General features: G+C 38.2%; 1 long non-coding RNA gene across 2 annotated transcripts in view; it reads left to right on the top strand.

Moving 5' to 3' along the window:
- Positions 1-24,254, top strand: part of LOC106039296 (uncharacterized) — a 35,897-nt gene that overhangs the window by 10,725 nt on the left and 918 nt on the right. Inside the window, exons 1-6 of one of the 2 annotated variants that reach the window (XR_007169257.2) lie at positions 9,833-9,971; positions 13,766-13,886; positions 15,839-15,944; positions 17,012-17,168; positions 17,766-17,981; positions 23,240-23,402. This is a non-coding gene — a long non-coding RNA (uncharacterized lncRNA). Of the gene's footprint in view, positions 1-9,832; positions 9,972-13,765; positions 13,887-15,838; positions 15,945-17,011; positions 17,169-17,765; positions 17,982-23,239; positions 23,403-24,254 lie in introns of those variants that run through there. The other variant, XR_001209162.3, reaches the window with a different exon arrangement.

Below are 24,254 nucleotides of genomic sequence, written 5' to 3' on the forward strand. Positions count from 1 at the left end.
GTCGCTGCCATTGTGTTTGTTTATTAGACTGAGACTGCTTGCTGTGTTGTCTTTCAACCCTGAGTTTCTACAGGCCTGGTAATTAAATAGGCAAGACATTGGTTTTGTTCATTATGACTATGTTTGTTAGGCTGTGCTAAATGACTTTACCTGTTTGGTTATACTTAGCAATATGTACTTAATCCAAGCAAAAATTAAACGAAGATAATTCCTTGAGGTGAAGGTAAAACGAGGCTTTGGTGCCCATAGGCACCAAATCATATTATTCTGTTTGCAAACATCTTGAAAAAAGAGATCTGAAATTGTGAACCACCAGCTGTCATTCTCTGACTTGGCCACAGGTTGTCCATTATTGATGCAGAGGACTCAGAAGGTGCTCTTCCACGCTTGTTCCTTATGGGGTCTAGACTCCCGAGTCCCATAGCAGTAGGAACTGGGGCACCAGATAGCCCAGGCCATGTAGATGAGGTTTGGCAGTCAGCAGAAGCATGAGTGAAGCTGAGATCGAAAAGGACTAACCATGCAGGAGCCACATCTGGCCCTTGTCATAGAGCTTGTTCTCTTGGGCCCAAAAGCTGCTAGTTTTCCTTGTCTTTTCTTTGCTGTAAATTCAGTTTGGAAAAAAAGAGACTAATCTCAGTTTTGAAATCGCTTTAGTTCTTTGCTTCTTCTATACATTACACGAGGAGAAGAAAATGGGAAAATGATCAGAAAAGTTGCCTGCATATATTTTAATAATAACTTTAACATAAAAAAAGAAAAATTAATAATTTTGTTCTAGCATTTCATCTCCATTCAGACAATACAGAGGTTACTGCAGAGCTCATGCCTTTGATTTCTTTACTTTGGCTTGTGTACCAACCAATTCTTGTTAAATATTTATGGACAAGATTAAAGACTTTATAAAACTTAGCAGCTGGCAGCTGTCCTCGCCTAAAGGATAATACAGAGTTTTCATTTTAATTGGATAACTATGTGACCGAAATATGCAAACCCCGAGGGAAATACAAGAATTGAAATGTGTAAAGTATTTTTTTAAAGAAAATATTCTTTTACATTCCACACTCTCTTTTTCCTTTAGTAGCTTTTATCTGAAGGTGAAATTGTCATTTCTTTTTCATTTCCCTCTTCTAAACTTTTATTTAAAGATTTTTTTTTTCTTTTTGTTTGCTGGCGTTAAACTTTTCAGATGGGGTTTCTTCATGAATTCACATGCCTGCATTTTTCCTTCCTCCTCTCCCTACATTATTTCAGGTTTTTGTGTTCTTAATTACTGCTATTTCTGTGTGAGTGGGAATCTTCTTATTCTACTCTTTAAAGATTAGACTATGAACACAGTCTCATAGGTTAAGGTCTTCCTTATTAGCTGCCTATACACACATTTCTTCTTCTCCTACTGTATATCAATACTTTATATACATGTTACCATCCAGCTAAAAGAGAGAACAGCTGAAGCTGAGCAAAAGCTTGGGATCATAGTTCAATCCTTTTTCTCTCTGAAACATTTGCTTCTGACTTTCTAGCACTGTTTTCCCCACCTTCTTAAACTATGTTGTGGCTACTGAAAACAACGAAGCTGTGGCTATCTTTCCATGAATGTCTGCATGAAGTGGGGTAAGAAAGCAACAAATGTTGCTTCCTTCACTCATTCAGCACCTCACATTATACGGACCAATACAGTGAAATAATACCGTTGCTGACCCCTTATGTTTTCCCTGCAGGTGCTCATGTTTTCATTCTTAAACTTGTTAAGATTGAAGCCATTTTCTTTAATACTGTTCCTTCAGATATTTTCACATGTGTGTATTAGCTGGACTATATAATCTAGTCGTCACATGAATTGTCAAGGCAATCAAAACACTTCTAAGAATACTTTTAGGGTCACATGTATTCATTTGTTTTGTCCGGACTAATGTTTGCCTGACTGGGCATGTAATATTATGCTCAGTGTAGCTCAGCTTTGCAGCTGAGTTGCAGTGGCTTTAAAATTACTGCTAACCACTTATGACCTAAGTTAAAGCAGGCATCTACTGTCTTCATCAAAAAGCTTGGGGGAAGCTAGACATTTCCTAGCAGAGCTTAGCAGGTTGAGAGGAGAGATCACAGGACACAATGTCTTTATTTTTTATTATTATTTTTTATTTTTTATTATTATTTTTTATTTTTTATTATTATTTTTTATTTTTTATTTCCCAAGAAGAAGAATGGTGGAGAAGGGCTATAGAAGATGACAGAGGTCAATGGAGAGACATCTCCTTCTGTTTGAGGATCACAGCCTTGTTCCTGGAATAGCACTACAAAAGCTGAGTGGAGGTCCTTCAAAATCCATTTTACCTTCTGTTTAGCCAGTAGTTGTCTGGTTAGAAAGCTGAGCACCTTCAGTGACACCTCCGCTCTCTGAAGAGGCATGGTCTCCTAGCCTGTAAGTTACTGGTAGAGCTAGGATTGGAGAAGGAAGTCACCATCAGCAGCAGATGTAAGTTTACACTGAGTGGCAAAATTAAAGATTCAGAGAACCAGAAAGAAAAAGTGATGCTGATCTCTAGCTCAGTGTTGGTGCTTTTGAAGAAAGATAGGAAGCTAGATTCTAGTGGTTGTTCCTATGTAAAAAGTTTAGGAGTCTGTGAACTGGCAGTGACTGGTGATTCTGAGGACTGTAATTTGGATTTACATTGCTCAAAATGAAATTAGACAGAACTTTGGAATCAAAGTCTTTCTTCAGATAAGTTTTAAAATGATTTGCCAGAGATCACAGGTGAAGTACCTGTCAGAGGAGAAAACCCCAAACTGGCTTCATAAATTATAAATTGACATGTCCATATAGGCCCTGTTTTTTTTTTTTTTAACCTCCTGTGTTACTGATCCTTATATTAACCTCCATTTAATTTCTCTTATCCCTATTGGCACTTCAAAGCATTGACATTTTAGATATGACACATAAATGCGTTGTTAAGATGACCTGCAAAAAGCTGGAGGCTATGGATTTACACAGGAACAGCTGGACCTATGTGCATTTTTGTGTGCTTGTCACCTTCCAGGGACAAGCAAAGGGTAAGCCGGTTTTCTTTTTTTGTTAAAGGATGTAATTACTTCCTAGGCCTACTTCATAAAACTACGTGGTTGTCTAGCCTTTGTTAAGAATTGAGTACTTATTGGAATATTATAATGAAGAAACATCTAATGAAAATGACCTTTAAATTTTTTTTTCATCTCATTGTAGCAGATAAAGAAAATCAACAGGTGATAACACACTAATTATAATACATTTATTATATAATTTATTATAATGAATATCTCCCATAGTTTGATTTGCTTTAAATAGGCCTTTACCAGAAGACACAAAAGAAATCAACTGATCTTTTTGAAGTTATATAAAAATTTTTAAAATACTCTTACCCAGTCTTTTATTATTAATGTATCTTGTTTCCATTCTTAAGTCTTGGACTGTATTTTGGAATGCCAAAATTCTTAGTTAGAAATAGGGTCTTCAGTAGCTGTAAAAACAGCTAGGTCAGTGTTAATATATAGCAGAAAACACTGGTCAAAGTGCACCGGATAATTCTTATATGCCATACACATTTCAAAGATGAGTACTGACATAAAGGTTTATTGACATGCTGGGATTTTCTCTTTTCTTTCAATAGCAGAAATTTTAAATATTCAGAGAAGTACTTATGTTTCTTTTCTGTCATTGCAGCTAAAGATACAGGCCAATAATTTCCACTTCCACACGTTTGTTTTAACCCTCTGTGATTAACTTTCATTCTGGTAGAAAATACATGGAGATCCAGGCATAGAAACCTTTGGTTTAGCTCCTTCTGTAAGGATTTCACACCAGCCATTTTGCGTAGGGACAACTGGAACATACATAGAACGGACATTGTCCAAAAGATTAGATGCATGAATTAGCTGCACTAATTCTTTTGCACTTTATATAGTTTCTGTGACAGAAACTCTAATATCTCAAATTACTTTAAAAACATTTCATCTTACTGTTTCCTTACTTTGTGACTCAAATGCCACTGAGGAGCATACTTATCTTCTGTTTTTATTCTTTTTTTTTTTTCTGATGCAATTTCTGGAATTAAACACATTGCAAGAAAAAAGAAGATATATTATCCCCACACTATCTTAATCTCATAATCATGCTAGTGCTATGAGTAATGTCATCCAGCATGAGTCAGTACCATGTGTCTGGTACCATATTTACTCCTCTAATCTGCTTTCTGTGACACATAGACACATAGATAGGATAAGGGAATTCTTCCCATAGAAGTGAGTTTTCCATTAGCTCTTCTGGTTGGTGTTTGGGATGTATGATCATTTACGGTTTGAGTCCCATCTCTTTTCATGTGATGGAAAATGTTTATTGTATATAGCAGCTGAAACCTCTTAGAGGCTGGACATCTAATCTAGATGTGACAAAGTGATGAGAAAAGTCTGTTTATTAGAAATGAATCCAAATACCATCTTGCAGCAGTTATGACATCCCATTCTGTTTTTGTTCTGACTTTCAGAGCTTACTTCATGAGCTATGTGTCTATGTGTGAGATTGCAGGAGTCCAAGGCATTTAATCAGGCAAAACTCCTTCCTATCTCATTTTGGGAGAATCCTTCACTGGACTGCATGGGTTAGAGGAGTGAGCTTCTCAAAGATATCTCAGGCATTAGTTGTGAAGATAAAAATTGGCTCATGCTTGTAACTCTTTTGTTTTCTTCTTTGTGTCAAGTAATGCTTTTAGAAGAGTTTTAAACAGAAAAAGAGGGAAAATGCTGAAAAATATTATTAAAACTGAAGAGATTAAAGTATTAAGTTTTTTTGTAGTTGTTCTTCAGCAAGCAGAATCTCTATATTAAACTCGTGTATTGCACGGTGGGCTGTAAGACATTAGTGGGCTGAAAATATCACTGTAGTTAAAAACTCTGCAGAAGAATATATATATATATATTTGCTAGAGTATGCTTGAGAAAGGTGTACTTTAAAAGGTTTCTGATGAACACAGCTGGTAATTCACAGAAGCTAAACAATCCAAAGGGATTCACATTTGTGGGTGGTTTAGGGAGGAAAAGCTGTTAAGTGATGCTGATTACCTGCAGTTCCTCTTGACTCGGCCTCTCTGAGAATAGATTCTTCATATCTCTGGTTCAGAAGGGCATCAGTCTTATCCTGAGGGATGTCTTAGTTCCCATCCTGTACTCATTACTAACTCAGCAGCTTGTAGGACTCAGTGCCAGTGCTGGCCTGTCAAAATCCAATAATAGGTAGTGCTCACCTTCTACACTGCCGTTGCCTTTAAGCTGGCACCTGTATCTGCACATCTAGGTCTTGGTTGAACCCCACCTTTAGCAAATTGGGCCATTAGTCTCAGAGATCTTTGACAATATTCAGAACTGAAAGAATTCACTGATAAATAGCTTTTTCACAAGTTCTTGGGCCAGGCTGAGTACAAACAGCTTTTCAGAGACTGGTTGCTAGACATGAATTGTCATCTCTGAGGATACCTCTTCACAGTTAGGCTGTACTTGAAAGTACATGAGGAAACCAGAGTGAGGACTGTTGCAAACAACTCTGGGTTTAAGTTGAATGGTAGAGTGAACTTGAGAAGAAAAATGACAACACTGATTGGGGATGGGTTAAATGCAACAGCGAATGGCAACCCCTCATCACAGGGAATTGAGAAAGATGTCCTTTGATGTGGCCAAAGGAAGAAGTAATGAAGTATATGGCACAGGAAGAGAAAGAAACTCTCTGGAAAAAAAAAAGAGTTGCAGGAATGAGGCTGTCAGAGATGGCAGAAACGTAACAAAGTGTCGTAGTGTAAGGAGAAAAACTGTAAGGAAAAGCAGAACAGAGAGACAAAAAGGCATCAATGAGACTGCAAAACACCCACATCCTGGGGAACCCTCTTTTATCTTCTATAAAGTTCTCTACTTGCAAGAAAGCTCCTCAGTGCTTACGTGAGTGGCATAGAAGTTTAATAGACAGTAAGAAAGAAATTGATAATAAAGTGGTCAGAAGGGAAGAACAGAAGGAGCTTACCAAATTATTCTTTAGTCATCAAAATCCTTACAAATGTACTTTATTTTCCCATAACTTTCAGCATTTTTTTTCCTTATTTATATTTGGGATTTAAGTATTAGGCAAGCTTAGCATATTTATCTTTTCCTGTTCACTCTTTCAGATGAAAACGCAGGACTTTCGCTCCTTTCCAAGACTTTGCCACTGAACCTCCTTTAGTGCTTAAGCAAACTTGGAAAAGGCCCACAGAAAGTAATTACTTTTCTATTCTCACTCTTCTTCCTTCCCCTACCCTGACATTTCAATAGGTTTTTATCACTGAATATTCAGATTGAAAATGAAAAAAAAAGCAATTAGAAGAAATATAGCATGTTTACTTTGGTCACTGCAACCCTACTTATCTGCAGGCTTTGGCCCAAGCGTTAGAAGCCCAATATCTGCCTTCTGACAGTTTCCAAAGTTCCTTTATGCACAATAGCACAGCATGGGAAAATTTCTGAAATAAGCAAGGAGCTATGACTAAAGACCCTCCTAAGGCATTAGTAGTGCCTTGAAAAGCAAGCTCAAGATGACACATGCAGTTGCTCACAGTTGGAATAACAACACTTAAAGTGTATAGTAGGAATTTAATCAACACTTATTTTTTGGCAGAATACATGTTTGTAGGACAGCTCTATTTTTGTTGGTCACTGCTTCCTAAGCAATGTTTTATGATGATGATTTTTTTTTTAATGTGCAGTAGAAAATGTTCTAGGTGCTTTTCAGTTTGAAAGGAAGATGCAGTGTTAGTATCAAAGGCAATACCAGTAAAAATAAACCTGAGCAGACAGAATGTCGTATCCATTTTAGGCTTTGATCTTCTGGACAGGAGTTTTACCTCAAAGTTTTTATTCTGAAAGATAAAATTGGACAAAGAAGTAACAGGCAGGCTATTCATACCATGGATGGTGAAAGGCAGAAGCAGAAAACCTTTTGATGGACAAGAATTAGGAGTTGCACGTGCCTTTAGCATCCCCAAAAGATCTGTGAGGAAGAATGTGGGATTTAAGGGACAATTTTATTTTCTATTATCTCTCATTTAGTGGTGGGGAATGTGCTGGGAGTCACATGCCCAGTTCATGAATATTACCATCTGTATTTCTCAGTTGTGCAATCCAGTGGGATAGCAGAGATTGAAAGTGCATTTCACCTTCTCCTCACTATCTTCCTCTGTTAGGATTGAGCAGAGGGCAGTGGGACTTGCTTTCCCCTCCTCATGTCTCCTGGGGAAGGCAGGATCTGAAGAAGGCCGGAGCAGCATAACATGGTTGTGGGGGCCTTATCCCCCATTTTACAATTTTGCATCCACCTAGGGTTAGACCATTATCTGGCATAAACTGAATAAGGCTCCAGCAGACCAGATGCAAGTTAGCTTCTTGAATTTAAACACACTGAATAACCCATTGGCTAGTAAGCAAGAAAGATAGCTTTTGCAAAGAAAATAGCTTTTTAAAGCAGTATCTTTGCCAGATGCTGGTTTCCTAGCAGGATTCATCCCTTTTTTTTCTACTTGTTTGTGGTAGACTGAAATTGTTGGCTAGGTATTAAGCAATCCATTGAGAGCTTTGAAGTTCACAAGGTGATATTCATACTTCTCCAGCATCCTTTCATCCTTTCCAGGGAAATATATATATGTATGTATATATATATATATATATATATATTTCCCTCGGTAGTTTCTTAATGATGCTTTGCTTCCTCCTTGCTCTCTCCAGCAGTCCAGGCTGAGAGTCAATGGAAAGACCAATGATCTTGTGTCATGGGTTTTCTGAGAAACAAGAACAAAATTTATTGCCAGGTGGGGGAAACAGAACAGGAGAAAGCCAAGGCAAATCATGAAATAATTTGTTGTGCTCTAAAATAATCCTAATCTGTGAGTTGGAAAGATAAAGAAGATAAATTAAATTCTGAAAGGATTTAGTATTCCTGTAAATTTATAAAAGAGCCCAGCTGAATTCATATATTTTGTCAGGTTGTCTATTCACTTTCAACATATGCTTTTTCTTGCACACAGATGTAACCATCTTCCTAACTAATGATCACTGACTAGATGGCCTTGTACGGCCTTGCTGAAGATTCTGCTGCTAGACAAAATTGCTCTTGGCACCTGCACTGGCTATTCGTTTGGGTAGGTCTGTGCATGACATGTTCTAAGGTGTTGAGGCACTTTATATTTTACAAACATCCAGTGGGATGTTAATACTAGTCTGGACAAAGCACTGTTTGTGGGATCTGACGGGATTAACAGACCATCTCCCTCTCTATAAAGCTGGCAGAGCTGTGGCCTGCATACCATGCCATCACAGCTCCTCTTCCATCCCATCTGGATTGTCTGCCTGCAGGGCTTGGTCCCAGCCTGAAAGAGTTAGCAAGGTTGTTGAACTACTGTCAGTTATCACGTCCCCAGGTAGTTAGGGGACAGGCAGGGATGTGGTTATAGATTTTGTTTGCTGGCTAGAGAGCTGGCAGCTTGGCAGGAGAGGAATTCAACATTGGGATCAGATAGCTGTAAACTGCCTGTCGGGAGGACAAAGTAGAAAGGGATTATGACTCTGATGAGGTGTGGATTATAACGCTACCTGTTATTTGGGGTTGTGCTAAATAACAAGATGCAGCTGCATGAAGGCAAATGAGTAAATGTATTGCTCAAATTGTGTGTTAGATTATGTATCCTCACACAGTCTCTTTAAAATCATTGGCATAGGGGTGTCAGAAGACTTTGATTTAGCCCAGCAGCAAGGCAAGGTTGCAGCTGAATGATATCTTTCCTTCCTGAGTATTTTTCTGTTCTTTTGCAGCAAATAAACCAGCAAAGTTAAGCAGGCTGGAGCTAATGAGAGGCCACTGGAAAGCAGTATGTGAATAATGTAAATGTCTTACTATGATAAGATGCTGTATTTTCATTAGGTTGGAACAGCATTGACAGGGCAGCTGAAGAGCCCTTTGGCAATATGAAGGCTAATTACTTGCCACGAAGAAACGAAAACTTGTCAAGCGGGAGCTCTGTCATTGCTCAGTTCAATAAATCAAGGCAATAAATCATATCCAACAGAGTCCCTCTGCCATTTTAGGGTATCTGTAACATATGGGGGAGTGGAGAAGCCAAACACTGGAAACAGTATCATCTTAGAGAAGGGCTGATTTTGTGTAGCTTATGAAAAATTATTTCCACATTTTTTTTTTTAAATAATGCAAATGTACTGAGTAAGGTAGAGAATGGTAAAGATGGTGCATCTGTAGATGAGTATAGAGGGAAAATGAACAGGCAATGGAACATGTTTATTGTTTACTTAGGTGCTTGGGATAAGAACTTAAAATATCCTGTTTTAGATTCCTCGCTGCACAGCATCCAGATTAGCTGATTAAGGGTGTTTTCAGTAGTATAAATAGCTCCTCAGGCCAAACCAGTTCTCAAGGGGCAGTGGTGTCTCCTGATTGCCTTCTGGATTAGGGGACCATAGAATATTACACTCCACTGGGCATTGTTCCAGCTCTGCTGCCAACCTTCCTGACCTTGGGTAACATTGCATCTCTCTGTGCCGTAGCCTTCTGTAAGAGGAAGCAAATAACACTTTGCTTATTTCTAAAATTCTTTGAAAATTACATATTAGGATGCCTAGTAAAAATTAATAGTTAACCATCTTTTTTGTTGATTTTGGTGTAAGAGGACTTACTAATTCAAAATACCTAAAATAGCTTCAACACTGCTGACAGAACTGGGTTTTATTCTGACTGGAGGAGGCTACTGCTACTCCTTTTTTTTTTTCTTTTTCCTTTGATTTGATTTGCAATTGTAAATATTCTCTGAAGAGACATGAAGAAGTTGTTTCTGAACTATTTGAGGTGGTCAGCTTCTGCTGAGTCTGTTTGTCTATTTGTTTCTAATTAAAACCAGCAACCTATGAGCTCAAAGGTAAATGTTAATCTTGTTTGTTCTTGGCTTTTACTTTTATATTTGTTCTGAACAAATACTGTGTCATATTGTTTTTCCCTGTCAGTGATCATAGCAATTCAATTTCCTCCCAAATTATGTGTGTAATTAGTATGTCATAGTTTTTATTTTATTTTATTTATTTATTTATTTTACTTTTGTGGTAGCATTTATTTATTTATTATTAAAAATTGCTACAGCAGGAGACAAGAGAATCTTGAATTAAAAGTATGTAGAGGCTGTAGATGTCTAAAAATAGCTTAGATTAAAGAAGAATTGCTTTCTTCTTCTCCCTTGATTTTTAAGTATAAAAGAAGATTACTTCTTCTTATTGCCACTGAGGTGAATGTTGAGATTCTCATTGATTTGAAGCATAATTTGTCAGGTACCAAATAAGAATCACTTCTTATTGTGTCTCCTGCAGTTAGTGGGAATACCCACAGCAGTCCTTTCCCCTGTGCACCCATTGTCTTTCTTGGGGAGAGGGTGTGGAGAGAAGGAACTGGAGTCTTCTAGTAACAGCATTCAGGAATGCCAGTAACAGCAATTGGCATTCTGTGGGTGACATGGTAAGGAGACCTGCATGGTACAGAATAAATCCCTGAATAAAGTACCCAAAGGGGTTTGTACATGAGTAAATAGGTGACATATTGATAACAAGTTGAAGTCAACATCAGAAAATCTAGATCTAATGGGTATTTCTGAGATCAGAGTACCCTCAGTCCTTAGAATCTGTTTTGAACTATAGAGTTAGGAAGTACCATGGAGGGTGACAAGTGACACTGGTTGAAGATCCATCTATTTTTGAGATGCATAGGAGATGATATAACACATTGACTGTGTTGACATACTTCCTATGTTTCACTTCACTATAAGCTTGCTGGGGGGCAGCAGGAACTGTTAAATTACCATTAAATTGGCTTTAGCTATTCATTTCATACGGGCAGCCCTTCCTCTAGTCCTAAACCTTGTTGCGTTCCTCATCTCTATTCAGCAAAGTTTAAGCACACGCTTAAATCTCACTGACATAAATACATTTTAAACATTTTCTGGAAGTGAAGCCTGATGCACTTTTCTGAGAAGTTTTAAAAAGCTGAGTTTTTCATCTCCTTGTCCTCTGAGATACTACAGACATCAAAATCAGTGATACATGAAGGCCTGCTTAGCTTCTAATCACATTCTTAGCAGATAGTGACTTTTTTTTTTTTAACGGATATTTTAGTGTCTCACCACAAGACAAACTTGAACGAGAAATAGTGCTAGGTCAAGATAAGCTCCATGTGAAACAGCTGGGCTGATTCTAGAGGGAAGGAGACATGTTGAAACTTTCTTTGTTCTGTTTTGTTTTGCTTTTTCCCTGAATGGTATTTTTGTAGAATATATTTCCTGTCTTACTCCTGATATTTCTGCATTTGCCAGATGCCTTCAGAGCGACGCTCGGGGGGAGGAGGTGGAAGAGGGTGGATGGGGGGGAAGGCCTTTTTGGTTTCTTTCCTTTGTTTCTCGCTTCTCTAGCTTGTTAGTAATAAGCAATAAAACTTACTATCTCCCTATGCTGAGTCTGTTTTGCCCGTCATGATAATTACTGTGCGACTTCCCTGTCCTTATCTCAACCTTTGAGCACTTTGCATCGTATTTTTCTCCCCCTTCCCCTTTGAGGAGGGGGAGTGAGAGAGCGGTTGTGGTGGAGCTTGGCTGCCCACCCGAGTAAAACCACCACAGGAGATAATTTTCTTTCTGTTTTTCTTGTTTCTTCCCTCATAATCGCGAGATCCTTGTCAGTCCATGTTAAGGAAAATTCCTTTCTGCACCCGAATCTGTATGATCATAATCCTGATAACAAGACATGTTGGCCAACCCATGGAAGAATGAGCGTTCTTCATGCCGTCTCTGATCCATGCATGCTAGCGTGCTGAATCTGCCCAGGTCCACCCTCAGAGGAGAGCAAACTGACAAAATAAGCTGAGAATTTGGGATAGGAAGGTGAGGGGCAGGAAGAAGCCAATCCTTTTTGATTTCTGGGAAGAAAGACTGAAGTATTGTAATTAATGCATAGTTAAGATGAAGTTGTGCTTTGTGTTGAAATTTTTCATGATGAAAAACAAACTGAAATGAGGTTGTTCGGCCAACATTAGCTAAATATTAAAGCTGGAAAATGCATCCGCTTGGTTGACTCAGTGTTAAGAGTAACAGGTATTGCTCTTGAGAAGAAAGAACAAAGGTGTTTTTGTAATTAATATTTAGAATTGCAACAAAAAGTACAAGGTCTAATTAAGCCCTACTGTAAGACCATTAAGAAAACCAGATACATTCGTAGAGATATATTTGGTCCATCATGATACACCAGTAGGTGTAAAAGAGAAAAGTAATAATCCTGCTGTAATTCTCTCATCTTCACTGGGTAGCTCATTAAAATCTCATTAGTAGAAGAGTTCAACTTTTGTCAAGTTCCTTGAGGCAATTTTATTTTATCAAGATAACACTTTTTTTTTGCTGGCAACTGAAAGGGGAATTACCCTCAGGTAATGCATTTAAGTGGAAATACCCTAAGATCTTTTCACGGTGAAAAAACTGTCTTAGTGGCCATGTTTCATTCTCCTCTGTGTGTGTGTTTTAATTAGATTGCAAGCAAGGACTTTTAAAAACATTAATGTATAACATATTACAAAGGGTCTATCAGCAGTTCTATTATAAACTTCCATTTTTAGGTTGGGTTGTATAAAATCTCATTTTAGGATGATAGTCAGCAGTAAAAGAAGTTGGAAACCATGCTGCATAGGAACTGTGGCATATTTATCTCATATTTCAAAATCACTTCTCAGAAATTGAAATCTTGCATTTATGCCATCAGTAAAGTCTGAATGTAAGCCTTTTGTAACTAAAAATGGTAGTCCCTGGCCTAGGAAGTAAAACCTTGAGTGCTGAGCTACAGAAAGAGGACTTACACGATGAAATTTTCAGAGGTATTTAAGCTCTTGACTTTTTAATTGAAAACAGTGGGAGGCATCCACTTAAATGCCCTTAGAGATCTGAGTCTCAGGTAAAGCTCTTTTTGAAACGTGTAACCTGGTGCCTGCAGGAGATGTGAGAATGCTGAGTTAAGCATGTGATGGAGGAAGCATAAAGAATAATTGTGCTGTTCAGAGAGCTTCTTAACTTTAGATCGACATTGACAAGTGGGGTGTCTCATCTTGGATTCAGACTTAAAAAAGGATCTGTGGGAAGGTTTCATGAGACTGCTAAGCTGACTTGGTGTCCAGAGATGTCCCACTACTTGCTTAGTCCAAAATGTATCCTCCCCTGCTTCCCTTCTGCCATCTGTGCTGATGTGTGGTCCCGTTAGTGAGAACATTTTGTTTACTAAGCCCACAGATATCCAATTCAGCAAAAAACAGACAACTTTCTCTCCTGCATATCATTCACATTCAATCAGATGCACCAGCTTACTCAGGGATAAGTCAAGTGTTAGAGCCAGAGTATGTGAAGCATGTAGCCAAAATATGGGAGAAGATGAGGCTGGATTTCAGCCTTTTGAGGCAAGAAGCCTTAGTTCAGGTTGATTCACAGCAGCTAGCACAGCTGTTGCACTGCGCTGTGTTTAACACCCCCAATACCTTAGACCTTCTCTTAGTACATGACCTCACTTTCCAGGATGAAGAGGAGGGGGTGTGAGTCCTCTGACGTCATGCACAGGTTGCATACATCAGGAAAGCTGGTTTAGCAAATTGCCCTTTGCATACAAAGAAAGGTTTTGAGTCTGTATCTCTGTTTTCCAGGAGGGCACTGTAACCACTGGATTCTGGAGGTACCCTTCCTCTCAGCCTTTCCTACTGAAGCCATGTCAGTGTGCAGTGGAGAATTTGGCAGTGCTGGCGTGGTGAGGAAGAATCATCCTGGGTAAGTCACTAAGAGCCCTCCAGCCTTGATGTGGGTGGGGAGAAGCAAAGGGCTTTCTGAGTCTAAGCCAATGCCATGAGCCAGCCTTTGGAAATCTCGCCCTGAAATGCTTTTGCTCACTCAGCCTTTCACTGCTCAGCTGGGACCACGAATGCTGTTTGAGATGAGAGGTCTTGAAATGTGGGCAAAACTGCTCAGTAGGAAACTTTGGAACCTCCCATTTGTTTCAGATGGCCCACCAAACAGCTATAAAATAGTAATAAAGTAAAACCTGGATTGACTATCTAAAGAAAAAAGATCTATTATCTCTGAGACATTATTAATCCCATCTCATTCAGTCTAAATATATTTCAAGCTGATTAATATTCTGAGCTGTAGTTCTAGGGACATTCTGTACTCCTCTCAAGCTTTCCATTTATGAGCATGCTAAATTTGCATCTGCAGTATGCAGCTTAACGGCAGGTGATTTTCTAGTGCTAACAACAATTTTGTACCTAGTTTGCATGCACAGTGCTATATTAAGGCTGGCCAATCAATACTGACTATTAAGAAACAGGAAAAAAGAAAATCACAGTTAACATTTTAAGCCACTTTTAGAAATGTATCCTGAGGTCTTAAACTTATATAAAAAGCATTGCATACCTTGCCTATGTGTTAACTGATTTTTTTTTTATGTCGTGCTTTTGGAGACCTCTGATGTACAGGTATCTATCCATACACATGGTATTCCATCTGGCATGTGTCCTGGGAAGCTTACAACATTGAGAGTGTCTCTGTTTTTCTGATCACTCTCAGTGGATGTAAATGAGTGATGGGAATGAGTGATGAGCTATGTATTTTATTTTATTATTTTTTCTATTGATTCATTTGTAGAGGGAAGGTTTTAGAAGTCAGTAACTTTTGAATCTTTGGGGTAAATAATTTTGATCAGGTAGTTAGAATCATAGAATATCCTGAGTTGGAAGGGACCCATAAGGATCATCGAGTCCAACTCCTAGTTGAGGAAGTGTTGGGAGAAGTAAAGCAGAGTGAGCTTTGGAAAATGTCTGGAGGGGAAGTTAGGATATGGGCCTTTCATTCTTTTAGGCAAGGTAGACTGGGGTGGAGGTAGTTGTCCTATGGACGTAGAAGTTTCTGCTCAGGACTCTAAGGTTTGGCTAAAACACATTTTATGATTTCCACCTCAATTTTGAGTTAACCCCATCAAAATTCTGGATGTAAGCTCTCCCAAAAGCAGCAGTGAAACTGAGAAATCTAGTCTTGTGACTAGACAATTGTAGATATGAGTTGGTAGGCCTGATATTTTTATTTATTTATTTAATTATTAATATCACTATCTTGAAGTAGAAAGCTTGTAGTTTTCAATATCGTGGTTTTGTGACAGAGAAACTAGATATATTAAATCCCAAGTACTGCCTTGACCCTAAAATCTTTAATACACAATGGGATTCTTAAGTCTTCTGGTTCCTTGGGTGAACCATTATAAATGATTGCAAGTTGGGTATACTCCAAAGTTGAAAAGCTTGACCCAGGTTCTGAGAAGAAAAGCTTTAAGAAATTTTCAAAAACTGTGCCTTCGCCATAAAACATGCATTTTTTTAACTAATCATCATTTTCTAATAGAAATCTGCTTCATTGTAAGGTTTTGATGGCTTGTAGTCATAACACTGTGAGAGGTGACAGACAGTAGTGTGGGAAATTATTTCTTGTACAAGGAAAGAAATAGCAGATAAACTGAGCAGAAACCACTCTAACTGCATGAATGAATGCCCAGAATCACTGAAAATAAGGCCATTTGGTTTTAGGTTCTTCAGTATCTTTCTAGCTGCAGTATTAGAAAAATGACCAGTAATTTCTAAAACACTGTGATTTTTATTCTAGCATGGTCAATTATGTTCCTTTTTTTTTTTTTTTTGGTCAACTCTATTTCTTTCTTCTTCTTTAATATTCAGGATAATTTATTTCTGTCTCACGTCCAAATCCAAAATTATTTTATTGCCTGGCATACTTCCAGAACACCATGGACTCACAAAACTCTGTGCTGCATGATGATACAAGGTAACTGTCACATTCCTGTGCCTGCTGAAATACCAGATGGGTGACAAAACTGTAGTGTAGTAATTTGGTCTTTTGTTCATGTTTGGAATGCATTACAAATAATTTTCAGTATAAATAACTTTTAAAAATGTATTGTGATCTAACATTCCTTACTCCAAATAAAGGTAAATGTCTCTAAGGTTCTCTCATTTGGCAGTGAAAAGTTCTTTCAGCTCAGGTACAATCAGGTGTTGCCTTCTGAAAGCTCCTTGGCAAAGTATGTGGCACACTGTGCAGGGGCACTTGAACTGCAAATGGTTGTTAGAGAAGGCTGGAGCTCTGCTGAAATTCTAGGCAATGCTATAAAGCAAAGCAGTAAGGGGAAGTTACTGTACCTTAGAAAGCCTTGGGTCCTTATCCTAATTATGCTGTGTTCCCTCCAGAACTGAGTACCAAGGTGTTTAATGACCCCTTAATCCTCCTGTACTGAGCAGTCTGGGCTGTGCTGCCACACAGACTCTTACTCAAGACAACTATCACAAGAGCTAAAGGGAATTACAGAAAGGGAAGATAATGCGTTAGAGGCATCAGAAATTAGAGTTGTTCCATTTCAGATTGTCTTTCAAATAAATGTGAATCCTTGGGTTTGTTACCTTGTGGTAATGGAAGCAATACTGTACAGCTCCCTTCTCCGGATTCTACCAACAGCAACTGGTGAAGCACAGAGATAAGCAATTACACTAATTAAAAGTGGAGAAAGGCAGTCACCAACTCTGGACCTCAGAGACCAAAGTTTAATGCACCTGGCAGAAGGGTGACATTTGGAGTACAAGATATGCTAAACAAAGATAACATTTAAAGTTTCAGTCTTGGAAGACCAAAATGCAATAACCTGTGGTTAAATGAAGAGACAGGAATTTTAGAAATTAGTCAGCGATGGGAGAGGATGGAAAATATAATATAGAAGCAGATTGAAATAATTTATTTCCTGATATACACATGCAAACTAACAAATATACTGGCATTAAAATTAGTAATGCTGAAGATGTGTCTGACTTCACTAATGTTTTTCTTTTCATAATTGACAGATCAAGGGGTGTACTGATACCCAGTGATGATATGGCATTGTCTTGTTCTTGAAAGAAATTGAGAATGGCACTGTTCATGATGTCTGAACTGTTACAGCATCTCTGTAAATTGTAAGAATGGTTCAGTGAAATTGGAAGAAGATGTAACTGGAATGAGGTAGATATTTTAATGGTTCTATATATTAAAATACCAAAGGTATCTGATATTTGCCTTTTTTAGTGATTGCCAAGTGCTAAAACCTTGAAGTTGGAAGAAAAATTGCCCCCTGGAGAGGGCCATAAAAAGTACGCACAACTGAATCTTGGCGTGCCCTGTGTTGGCCCTGTAAACAAAGGGTAATTTCACCGAGTTTGCACAAAGACTGTATAAGCCAATAAAAAATAATCAGTGCTAAAGAGAGCAGTACTCTGCTTATTGATGTAGAAGAATTAGAAAATATTGGTTTATGGACACTGCAATCAGTAAATTTAATAAGTCTCTCCTGTAGTTAGTCAAAGTAATTAACACAAGGGCACATAGGGCAGCTTGAGCCAGCAGACACTGGCACTGGTATAGCTGACTGTAAGAGAGCCATTAGCTAATGATTAAGTAGTTTATCATCAGAAGTCAGCATCTGTAGTCAGAAGTACTTATTTATAACTATTTCTGACTGGTACTAAGGTTATGCTGGGGCATAACACAGTCAACTTCTTGAAGGGAAGAGGAATATACTCTCTTTTACATAGGAGATTTTTCTGCTTTGCTTGTTTCAAGACATCATGTAGTTTTTCTGTTCCTGAAATGAAGAAATGGACACTGAAGAGAAGTATATCCACGAATACTTGGCTGTAAGAGTCTCCTGGGGATGGATCAGTGTGGTGCATCTGGAGAAGAGGATGGAGAGCAAAATCTTTCTGCAAAGATACGAGGTGGAATCAGTAAAGGTGGAATCCCTCCAGCAAAGAGGTCCATGGACCTGGGACTACAAAGGTATCAGGAAAAAAGTAGTGTGTTGCTAGCAAAAAGGAAAGAATGACCTCTGTTTGTTGATCAGAGTAGGAGGTCAGGCAACTTCACAGGCAGCATTTATCTCTAGGTTTTAAGGTGTAGAGCTGGTGTCAAGATGACAGAACAGAAGGCAGGAATGTGGTTGGCAGATAGGTGTCTGCAAAAAGCTACTGCATTTTCTGAGAAGAAATTATTTTGGAGAAACACATGTATGTGCTTTTAAAAAATAGTTTGCTATTATTTAGAAGTACAGTTGTTATTTGACTAGGATATATGGTGTCTCCAGCGATGACGTGGGACATTAGAACCCTTTAAAATAGGTTAGAGAAGCCTGAATGCAGTCTCTTTGAGTGTAGGGTAACTGTCCTGTACCTCAGGAGCTGCAGTGAACTGTAATTCAGTAAGGAAGATCATACAATATTTTGCCAGATGAGCCTGTTAAGAAAAGAAGCAGGGTATATCATCAGAAGCTTCCTTTGTTAAAGTGTCCACCTGTAACTTTAAAGTTTTAAGTCAGGGTCTATTAATTCCACTGCAAAAACAACTACTGCATAGTCTGACCTGAAATTTCAGTTTCTAATACAAATATATACGTATCACATATATTTCAATAACTTCTCTATTTCACTATAAAATACTGTGATTTTCATTGGTAGATGTGTGTGTATGCTGGAATGTAAGACAGGCAAATGGAGTTTAACTTGCACTATTTCTGAACTGTGTGTAACTTCCTTACTCTACTCTGTTGTGATCCCTTGGACATGTATAACTCCCTTGTCAGTGCTGGTATAAACAGACCTTTCAGCCTTCTTCTCTTCATTTCTCCATGGAGTCTTAAGCAATAGAAAAGCAAGAAGCTGGGGAGTATGCCATCTGGCATGCTCCCTGAGTGCAAGGAGAGACAGTGCCTTGGTGCAAAGAGTGTGCCTGTCTGTTTCATGCTATGACTTCAAACACCATTTGGTGAAAATCTGCAGATCGGGGCAGCTATTATACAGAATTTGCCAAGCTTGGGTTACTGTTGCTTCTACCTTATTATTTTGTTTTATTTTTTTTTTTTTACACACAGAAGAAGAGAGAGAATCCTGAGAGCAGAGCTCAACTACAGAAACAGACCTGAGAATTTGTCCCATTTCTAGTGCCAATCTAGTGCTAAAACTGTGACGCATTTCTGCTGAAATGTAGTGCTATCTAACATTTCACTGCCAATCCAAACCTGATTACCAAAATGCAGCAACTGTCATACCTCGTAGACAAAAGATGGGAATATTTGCACACATCTAACTAGAAATTGCCAGAATGAAACAGAATGAAAAATGGGAAGGAGGGGAGGTGGTAGGTAGACCAAGCTGAACCTATAGAAAAAGGGGTTGGGGAAAGCTGAAAATAGGAATAGAAGGTGAGTTAGGCAGTTACTTTTATTAAAAGCAAACTTTGTAAGAGACCACATGGGGGCAGGGCTAAATCAAAGATCAATATCTCTGTGAAAATTTCTGGTATTTATATTGAAATGCTCATTTCACGTGAATAGACCTCACTTGTACTGGCTCTGCTCGTGCAAAAAATGGGTAAGTAAATTCTGATGAAGACATAGAAAGATCACCAATGAAGGCTAAGATAAGTATCCGTGAGCTTCTTTTGACTGGAGAACCTCCCTGAAAATCCTCCAGATTTTCTTCAGTGCAGCATCTGCTGTAGTCATCAGTCTCTGTCTAGTGTAGCAGACAGCGTTAGCATGTCTTTGCCTGGTTTTGGCTGCCCATAAAAATGGCTGCCTGACATCATCAAATTGCCTTTCCATAGCCCAGCAGAAGTTGATGACGTACACGTCACCGAAACCTCTGCTTTGATACAGTATGAGAGCAGTAAGAAACTTATATAAATTGGTAGTGCATACATTAGGGAGTGTGGATTAGTGAAGTCCCAGAAATTGAGCCCTCAGTATTGAAACAAGAGATTCACTCCTGGGAGTTTTACAGTCTGATGTTTGAAGAGAAGTTGCCATCATTCAGGCTTGTAGGAAGTAAGGATTAAATCCGCAGGTTTATTGTTGGAGGCACGGTGTATGTTATCCCTTAATGAACTAACAAAGAATACATAACAGGAAACAGATGATACCGTGGGCTTTCTGTAACGCAACAGACAGATGAGATCCAGCCCCCCGAGGCTGTTTGGATTTGGGATTTAAAATTTTGGCCAAGCAGAGATACTCAATGTATGAGCATTTTCTTTTAATTGCAGGCAGTGTTTGTAGGGGTTTTTGTGTGCTTAATGTACAACAACCTGTAATAACTAGGAATCAATTTATTTTATGAATAAAAGCAATTTTAAAAAGTCTTCACTGAGAAGTCTAGTACATGGTTTCAATCACCAGCAGGAGGCAAGGGGTAGAGGCCAATTCCTTAATCAGTAACTCCTCCGTCAGTGTTACAGGTGATTATACAGCTTGTAGATACAGCACGTGCACAATGGAGAGTGCTGCTGTCTTAATCAGCTTCACGAATTGTATTCCTTAATTGAAAATGCTAATCACATAGCTGTTAAATTGTTAATGCCCAGGAATCTGTATGCCATTAATCTGAAATTGCTATAATCGCTGCATGCACAAGTGTAGATTTTCACTAGTGAGGCTGAACAATTTATTTAATTTTGTAATAACAAGTGTATCATAATTGAGTATTGTACAAATAGTAGTTAAGTGCAAAAGTATGTGTTTTTTCTTTTTTCTTTCAATTATATGTATTTATTTTTCAAAAATGCAAAATGCTTGAGAACTTTTTTTTTTTAAATAATCTTTCTGAATTTGGGAGGAAAAAAAGTTTCTGTACTTATTTCATCCCAGCCTGGGTCTTTCTTCTGGTTATCCTAGCTGCAGAGAGAAAAAAAGGAAACAAAAAAAATCTACACTTCCCTACAAATGGAGCAAGACTGTCTGCTGAAGCCAGTCAGCCACTTTTTTATTACCAAATGCACCTAGGTTATAGAAATTTGCACCTATTTCTTTCCTATATGAAGATTCAGTGTTCTTTTTAGGTACAAAAATTCTGACCATAGATTAGGACCAAATCCAAGTCTCTGTGCGTGTTTAATGCTTGTCCTTACTGCACTTCCTTCAGAAGTGCTAGTTATGGCTTTTCTGTATGGGAGAGTTAGAGCAGTCAGCTACACAAAGTATGGTTCTCTCTGCTGCGTTCCCTGGGAGTGCAAGCAGGATGTTGGAGGTAGTTTTCTTCAATTCTGAAACCTTTGTGGAATCAATAAACCTTGTTGACATATGCAACAGTTCCTATTTTGGAGGGGGTAAGCAAGGCTTGGATTTACCATGCACTGATTCATCCATGAAGCAGTAGTGAAACATCACATTTTTTTACTAGCTGATTTTACAGTGCTTCAACATTAACTTTCAGAATGACCACCACTGACTCACACCACAGTCTCCCACCTCCTTCTTCTACTTATGCCCAATTTGTCCAAACTGAATCTGTGCTCTTTGCTTTGACAACCAAGGTAGGAGATATTACAAGAATTTCATGTGGGAGTGTGGAGAGTTCTCAGCAGTTTGAGGGCTCTTCTTTAGGTTTAAAACATTTTCTCCTCCTTTACCAAGGAAGACACCACTGCAGCATTGAGGTAGTGCAATGCTCAGTAGGCCCTGGAGACCAAGGAGCCCATGTTATATCCATTTTATAGAAGCAGAAGCGAGGCATACAAAGTACCAAGGATCAAACACATCTGCAACGCATTTTTAATTCTTGTGGAAAATCTATTTTTTTTCCTTAAAAAGATTATACTGTGTTCTGTAAGCTAATTGAATGTATACAGGAATGTGTCCATTAATACCGCATTGCACTGTAATTCCTGCTTCAAATTTCCTCAGAAAAACAGAACAAAATACACACATGTAAATTCACTCTTGTTCATTGTTTGATCTCAAGCTGCAGTGGAGTAAACTTTCCATGCTGCATGTGAGAAATCAAGTATACTGGCAGCTGTGAACATCTAATTCCCCCTGCTGGTTGCTGACAATGTATTCCAAAGTAATGTTTTTCACTAATTATATCCTGCACTGACCATGGAAACCTTCCACTACCCCATGGCAGAATTGTAAGATTCCTGTGGCTTTTTCATTTAATTGAATGTGAATATGAGGGACTGTTACTATTCTTCTTCAGGGATCCAGTGAGACTTCTACAAATAGCAGAATTTTAGACTACAGGTAATGCTACATAAGATGCTTGCTTATCCTTTGTTTTCATTTGGAAAAAACAAACAAACAAAAAAAACCACCAACAAAACCAAAATATTCTTAAAATAAAAATCAAGAGACTGTTCAGTAGCCAGCCTTCTCCAGAGAGGTGTCATGCTGTCAGTTGCAAATTAGATGAAAAGGAGATGCTTTGCTATTGCTCAAACTTAAAATTCAGGAACAAGGAAAGAAAAAGGAGAAACAAATCACAAAACAAAAATGAGTTACTTCCTGGGAATTACACTTTTTTTTTTTTTCAGCTTTGTAATACGGATTGTTGAAAAATTCTTTTGCATTCATCCAAGAGCGATTGTTTTACTGGGGATAGTACATTATTCAGTGAAAAAAAAATCTGCTTTCATCTTTACTACATTATTGCTACTACTGAATTAGCCTTGAGAAAAATAGTATAAACTCTAATCTTGTAGTCCTCTTTAGACAAGAAAGGAGAAATCAAAAGTTCTGCTTAAAACTATGGTACATAACTTTGTTTTATATTTTTCAATGCAAGCTATGTTGAGAGAAGAGGCTGGAACACATGGAGGGGTGGCAAGGTGCTCGAGCTGTTCCTCCCAGTTTGTACCCCTATGAAAATGGAGCCTGAAACTTGCACTGCTCTGCATCTCCTTGTGCAAGTGCCAATTTTTGAATATACAGAAAAAAAAAGGTTACGTCGAGGTTACATTAAATTGTAAACTTGTGGAGCTGAAGATGATGCTCATTTTTTTGTCTGTACTGAACCAAAAAGGTGTCTGCTAGAGAAGTCACTCAGTGATAGCAGCAAGGAGGCAAAGGTGAATTCCACTGACAATAATCCAAGTAAGAAGGATGAGGGGGGCTCCATCAAAAGATAAGATGAGCAAGAAATGGATCACTTAAGGAGAGAGCAGGATATTTTACCATCAGAGACTAGATGATACTTGTTTGCAGTGGTTTTTTGAATATTTGAAATTTTGTTAGGTGAGATGGAGCAAGTTTTCTTTTTATTTCACAGCCACAGCTTTAGCCTGACTATTTATATTCACGGACGTGGGAGTTGCATTCAGTGCTGGTTTATGACCATGACTGGGATTTTCTGGAAGACTTTCAGACTTCTGCTTGTTTCATATTTGTCCCTGAAAACTGAAGAGGTAAACTACTTTGAGCATGTGATCCATGTGAGTATGTTTTCAGCTGAAACAAATTCTGGAATTTACAAAGAGTAGCTTAAATGAAAGAACATTTTAAAAATCTTGAAATAAATTCCTCCTGCATAGGAGGGATTTTTTTTAGAAGCACTAAGAATAGATAATTCTGAAAAGAATGCTAAGGTTTTAATACACTAGTTTGTATGCTTGAAGCATTCAGTAATCAAATGCCCAAGTACCGTTTATACTGACATTTACAAATCACAAACAGATTTATATATTATGCTTCCAGAACTTTATCACAGCAAAATCATACTCTAGTGTTTAAAACTGATTACAGAAGAAGAATTAAAGATTTACAGTTATGAGAATGCAAGCAGCTGTCTAGTGTTTATGATATGGGACAGAAAGTAAGAGGAACACATTTTAAAAAGCTTAGAATAACCTGCTGAGTAAGGTACGAGATGGTTACTCAGAAAATTTATACTGGGCAAGACACCTTACCTCTCTGTTTCCTACCTGCCAAGGAACAATTGTTTCTTTTTACTATTTTACAGCATTCTTACCCATTTAGATTGTGAATTACATCGCATAGGATTTAGAGCTGCTTTAGATATTTTTCTTTTCAGTTATTAGATTTCTTGAAAAGCAACTCCTGCTTCTCCTCAAAACTTGTCTCACTTGTTAAAAGGGAAAAATTCTAGAAAATCCTGCCATAAATTCCTAAAAAAGCATTCTTAGGTCAGAAGGTTTCTAAGGTTGCCTCCTGGAGCAGTCATGATGTTCTGAGTTAAGGCTTTTAGTTGTGATAAATGGGAAAATGGTACAGCAGAAAAATCATCCTGGATTTCCTACAGCATAGGCAAACATTCTCAAGGAATC

Source organism: Anser cygnoides, chromosome 6, assembly GCF_040182565.1.
Source record: "Anser cygnoides isolate HZ-2024a breed goose chromosome 6, Taihu_goose_T2T_genome, whole genome shotgun sequence".
NCBI classification, from domain to species: Eukaryota; Metazoa; Chordata; class Aves; order Anseriformes; family Anatidae; genus Anser; species Anser cygnoides.